This window comes from Cyprinodon tularosa, unplaced genomic scaffold (genome assembly GCF_016077235.1).
Source record: "Cyprinodon tularosa strain WSP-4 unplaced genomic scaffold, ASM1607723v1 ctg61, whole genome shotgun sequence".
Lineage (NCBI taxonomy): Eukaryota > Metazoa > Chordata > Actinopteri > Cyprinodontiformes > Cyprinodontidae > Cyprinodon > Cyprinodon tularosa.
Genome location: NW_024039352.1, coordinates 720,481 through 726,480, shown reverse-complemented (window position 1 = coordinate 726,480; position 6,000 = coordinate 720,481).

The following is a 6,000-nucleotide window of genomic DNA, read 5'->3' as shown; positions in this document are numbered from 1 at the left end:
GGATGATAAAATGTTTCTGATCTTACCAACAATTCTATTCCAGGGAAAACATGGTGCAGAGAAAGACTTGCCATCTTTCTGTCCAGCTGAATCTTTAGACACAGAGTTTTGTAGTTCTTCAGCAATAATTTGGCTGATTTCCTCTGCAGCTTTGATTGCTTGGAAATGTTCTTCCGCGCTAAAGTCTGTAACATCTTCTGAGGAGCTGGTAGGACTGCATTCTTCTGAATATTGCAGTATTATTTCAGTAATGCTCTCAGAAAGCGAGCACATAGGAAAATGTTCTGCTACCGTCTGAGACGCGCTTTTGTTCAAAGGGTCCGATTCAGTCTCAGGGTTTGATGCATGTGCTGCTCCGTCTTTTGGAAAGAAGCTGCAGCAACTTTCAGGGAAGCAGGGTTTCATTCTGCCGCCACACCTTTGGAAACATTGAACTATGCAGGAAACTAAATTGTTGAGCGTGCTGGGCTTGGGGATAAGGTGACCTACATAAAGCGCTGGTTCTACAGAGTAGGCCGAGGTGTTTTGGATCTCATTTACAATGTGGGAAACTTTATGAGAGACCTCCTGTCCTATCAGTGAGTTTAACTGCTCTCCAAGCTTACAGCTTTCTGGCGTCTCCTCCAGAATGGAGGCCATTTCTGTGTTGATCAAATCAGTCAAAGTCATGTTGATCTGATCTTCTGAGATCTTGGTCTCGGTTCCAGCCTCCGTACTCTGTTCAATCCCTGGAATAACGTTTCTCAGTGTTTTCACCACATAGTGCTGAAAAACGTCTGTTATGATGTCGGTCATGACCCCTAATATTTCCGAATCACTTAGACCCTCAGCAAGCAAGGTCCACTGAAGCGGCGACAGCCTCTCCAGGTGGCGCTCCATGATGTCCTGCATGTTGCTAAATGAGACACTGATGTCTCCAGTCGGCTGCTCCTTTGATCTTAGCTGTGCGTCCATTTCTGAAATCGGTTTTAATTCTTCTGACCAAAGAGTAAACAAAATGATGCTATCACTCTGGAACCCAGCCTGGAAATGAATTCTCAATGGAATGGAATGTGTGACGTCACTATGACTCCGCCCTCCCGCCCAGTCACTATGACTCCGCCCTCCCGTCCGCGAACAGAACGTTCAGACACGCGTGCGCAGAGCTTCATAGCCTGTTGCTCTGTTCGAAAACCTAGGACGTGTCCTCCAAGGACGCGGTCTACCTAGACTGGATCCTTCAAAGTCCTTGAAAATAAGGAGACCGGAAGAGTTTTGGCTGTAAATTCGAACAGGTCTACCCTTTGGCGGGTTTTACCGCCGTATGCTCTGTTGCTTAGCAACCGTGAACGTTGACACACAAAGCAGGAAAAGAATGAATACAGAAGTTTTCAAAACTGTTTATTTATTTCTTTTTTATTGTGAAGTGAACAAAGACTACACTCACAAGAATCCAGAGTGGAATAAAGGTTCCAACCACCGGGAGCAGGAACAAATAAAATAAAATGTAATGATAGAAACCTTAGTCAGTTAAATAACCTGCTGCTGTCATTCTGCACATCTCTGATGTTGCTGCTATTTTCAAATATCCATTACTGTAAAAATGTCCATAGCTGCATATTGGTTATTTATTCTCCAGTTTTATATTGTTAAAACACTTTACAGTATTTTATTGTTTATATTTTAACTCTTCCCTATTATGTTATTCTTATACTTTTTTCTAAGGTCCACATTTGTGTGACCATTTTCAATAATCTTTCTGCTGCTGTAAATTTGCCCATTGTGGGAAAATAAAGAGATTTTCTATTCTATAAAAGGGGTAGAAAGATATAAGTAAATCTAAACAATATATGTATAAAAAATATATCTGCAAAATCTCTAATATTCAACAACAAAAAATAGGAAGTTAAGCATATTGTGCAAAATAGCAATAAAAAGATAAAAATCCTATCAGATTTATAGTCCCCACCCTGCAAATATATTAGAATCTGTCCTTAAATTACAGCCAAACCCATTTACACAGTAACAGATTAAAACCTTTAGATAAACCAAACATTACCGCCACATATCTGACTCAATAACCATTAAAACAACTATTTTCATTAATCTCATATGGAACTTATTCACAGACTTGTATTATATTAAACTGAACTTCCAATTTTCACCACTGTTCGGCGCCAAGTAACCTTTCCTCTGATCACGGCTTCCTTGGTCTCGCAATGAATCCTGGGATATCCAAGAATACCGAGGATACATCGGACCCGTCCTTCAAATTGGGCAAAAAGAAGGACGCATTTTAAGGCCGCATAACGAGGACTCTTGGAATCCGACCAGACCTCGGCGCCGCGCTATGACGTAATCGGGCTTCGAATCCGGTCTTCTAAAGGCCTATTCATACCTCACGTAAAAGACGGATACGGATACGTGTGGAGTGTTTCAAGGCCCATTCATACCTCACGTTTGGCCTGCACGTCCGTATTTCTGTCCGTACGTTCTATCCGTTGACTCCTTCATACCTCCGTCCGTTGAGGTGCGCAATAACCCGTATTTCCTCTAGGTGGCAGAATCCCGCCATTGTTTAAAGCCCAGAATTCTAACCTTCCTTGTGATTTTGTTGACATTTTGTACTAAAAACTCAATAGCGCCCCCACCGTTTCCGGTTGTATTGCTCCGTATTGATCCGTTTCGTCCGTAAGCGTAAGCTCCCAATTTTCGTGTCAAAGTACAGACGAAATCGACGGTTAGAACGTATGAAGGCCCATTCATACCTCACGTAAAAGACGGATACGGATACGTGTGGAGTGTTTCATACGTTCTAACCGTCGATTTCGTCCGTACTTTGACACGAAAATGACACGGGAGCTTACGCTTACGGACGAAACGGATCAATACGGAGCAATACTACCGGAAACGGTGGGGGCGCTATTGAGTTTTTAGTACAAAATGTCAACAAAATCACAAGGAAGGTTAGAATTCTGGGCTTTAAACAATGGCGGGATTCTGCCACCTAGAGGAAATACGGGTTATTGCGCACCTCAACGGACGGAGGTATGAAGGAGTCAACGGATAGAACTTACAGACAGAAATACGGACGTGCAGGCCAAACGTGAGGTATGAATGGTAGTGATGGGCAAGTGAAGCCTCATGAAGCAATGAAGCTTTCCTACGCAAAGTGTTGAAAAAAGTTCATTACTCGATGCTTCATTCATCACTCACTAGTGACATCTGCTGGTGAAACTGTAACAGCCTTGTTACTCAGTTGGATCATACTTCCAAATATTAGGAAATGCAATATTGTCACAAAGTTTTCATCAAACTCATGTTTAGTAAGAGGAGAATCCTATTTAATTGTCATGTTTTAATGATTAAAATGATTTGTAGCCAATCTAATCCTTGACCATCAGTGGTGGTGTTAGGTTTTCTTTTATGTCATGGACTTATTAGACAATGAAGATATGTGTTACTTTAATGTATTGAGAACTGAGTGACTGTTGCTGCAGACTCTGTATACTTTGAGCTTGAAACTTGATTCCTTAAAGACAGAATGTGTTTAAAATCATCTCTTCCTAAGAGTTCCAGTTCTGATTCTTAATATTAAGTTACACATAGAGTTTGCCTCTTCTAATGGCTTAGGTTTTGATGGTTTTGGTTTTGATGTGTGATTCTGATGCATCTCCTGATTAAACAAAAGAAAATATAGAAATTTCTGGATTTTAGGTTTAATTGTTTTTATTTAGGAATAGGACTTTTTTCACTGTTTCAGGTTGTGATTGTGATCTGTCATCTCATAATACTCCCACATATGAGAGGTTTTTCTCTTTTTTGACGGCTCCATTTAAACCACTGCTGATGAAAACTGTTCTGCTGATACCAAACCACCTACTACAACCCACGGAGCAACAGGATTCATCGCGCTTTTATTTTGAAAACCGACACGCAAAATGAAGCAGTCACGTGACCAATGCAATGCGAGGCCTCGTTTGTTGCCAGTCACGTGGTTTTCAACAAGACAACACAGGCCTCGAAGCGGGGCTTCATTGACACGCCCCCTTATTACTCGGTACAAGCCTCGAAGCCTGGCTTCAGATAGCCCATCACTAATGAATGGCCCTTAAGGATGCGTCCTAGGTTTTCGAACAGAGCATTAGTCTTCCAATGTCCATCCATCCATTTTCTGACACACTGATCTGCACAGAAAACATGGCGAGACAGCAGCAGGTCCTGCTGGCGAGGGTTCAGAAATTTAAACATCTAGAACCGTCCTGTGATTCAGCTGAGAATATCACCACAAATAACATTCATCTTCTGTTACGCTTATCCCAAATGGGGTCTCATGGGGTGCTGGTGCCTATCTCCAACTCTCTACAGGCGACAGGTGGAGTCCATCCTGGACAGGTCACCAGTCCATCGCAGGGCAGCATGGAGACAAACAATATTCACACTTAAGAAGAATTTATAGAAGCGAATTAATCTTACACTCATGTTTTTGGACTGTGGGAGGAAGCCGGAGTACCCGGAGAAATGCTCAGGATGCAAGGGAAAACATGCACACTCCATGCAGAAAGACCCCAGGCTGGGAATCAAACCCAGAACCATGTTGCTGCAAGGCAGCAGTGCTACCCACTGCCCCACCGAGCTGCCTGCTTTTTATTTGCTTTCTTTTATATCTAAAAAGAGAATTTTTGCAAAGGACAACAGAATAGAGATTTTGGTCTAAGCCTTAAAGTTAAACAAGTTCAAATCACTTCCCAAAAAACAATACAAAACATTTTTAAGATTTAATGACCCCTTCTTTGTGTTACAGATATAAAACCTAATAATTTTATTTCATGAAACAATGTTTTTAGAAAAACAATAAATTAAAAAACAGCCAAATCTGTTTTGTGGTGATCTTCAGTTACTTTGCTGCTTCAAGACTTGAGGAGAAGCTGCTGAAGTATGGAGTAAATTTTGTGCCATTATTATTTACAGCAAAAGAACTCACTTTTTGAATGGAAAGGAAAAAAAATGAGTAACTGAATTTTGAAAAATGTTTAAAAATAGAAATAATTTTTTTTTTACAAATGTATTTTTTTAGTTAAAAAATGTTCTTATATTTTTACTTTTTTCAAATTTCTGTTTTTTTTTAGGTGGAGTTTTACGAATTACGTTATTTTCAAATTGCCTTTTACAGAGCACTCAGAGCATTTGTATTGGGGTTGATGTGATGTTTAAAAGAAAATTGAAAATAAAAATTATTTTGATATAATAAAATTAAAATATCTGAAAACAATTAATGTGAAAAAGAAAATAGGAACTTATAAATATAAATAAATAAAAAGAAATCAGTGAAGTTAGCTTGTGAACCTTTGCGGATTAAACCGTTTCTCCAGGTTTTATGCCTGAATGTTTTTTTTTTTTCAAATTTCCATTTTATTTTTTTATTCTTTTTAACAGTGTCCTGTCTGGCAATGTGGCAATAACAATATTTGTCTTGATGTCAAAAAGAGCCCGACAGATTTTACTTTCACAAGTGTAGCAGTATGGCAATTGCCATATTGCTCCACTTGTTTCATGCATATAAATTGCTTTATTATAATTATGCAGGGAGTTTTACAGTTTATATGTACGGAAGAGGATTAGGGCCACTGAAAAAAAAAAAAAAAGTTAACAGATTTTATTTTATTTCAGTTTAGTATTGGAAAAAAGTCAGAATTCTGACTTTAATCTCAGAATTCTGACTTTTTTTCTCAGAATTCTGACTTTTTTTATTGTCAGAATTCAGTCAGAATGCACCGGCGAGCCCCGACGCCAGCCAGCGGATGGAGAGCAGGACGGGGGGAATGGGCTCCGCACTTAGCGGAGACTGGAGATGTGTTTGGGAGAGGGGGCAGTTCAGACCCCAACCTGGGAGAAAAAAAAAAAAAATAAATAAATAAATTTAAAAACTCACAATCTTAATCACGCCTTCCCTCCCTAGTGCCCCCACTCGCACCACAGAAAAAGAAAAAGAAAAAAAAAATGCGGACACGCATTCACACA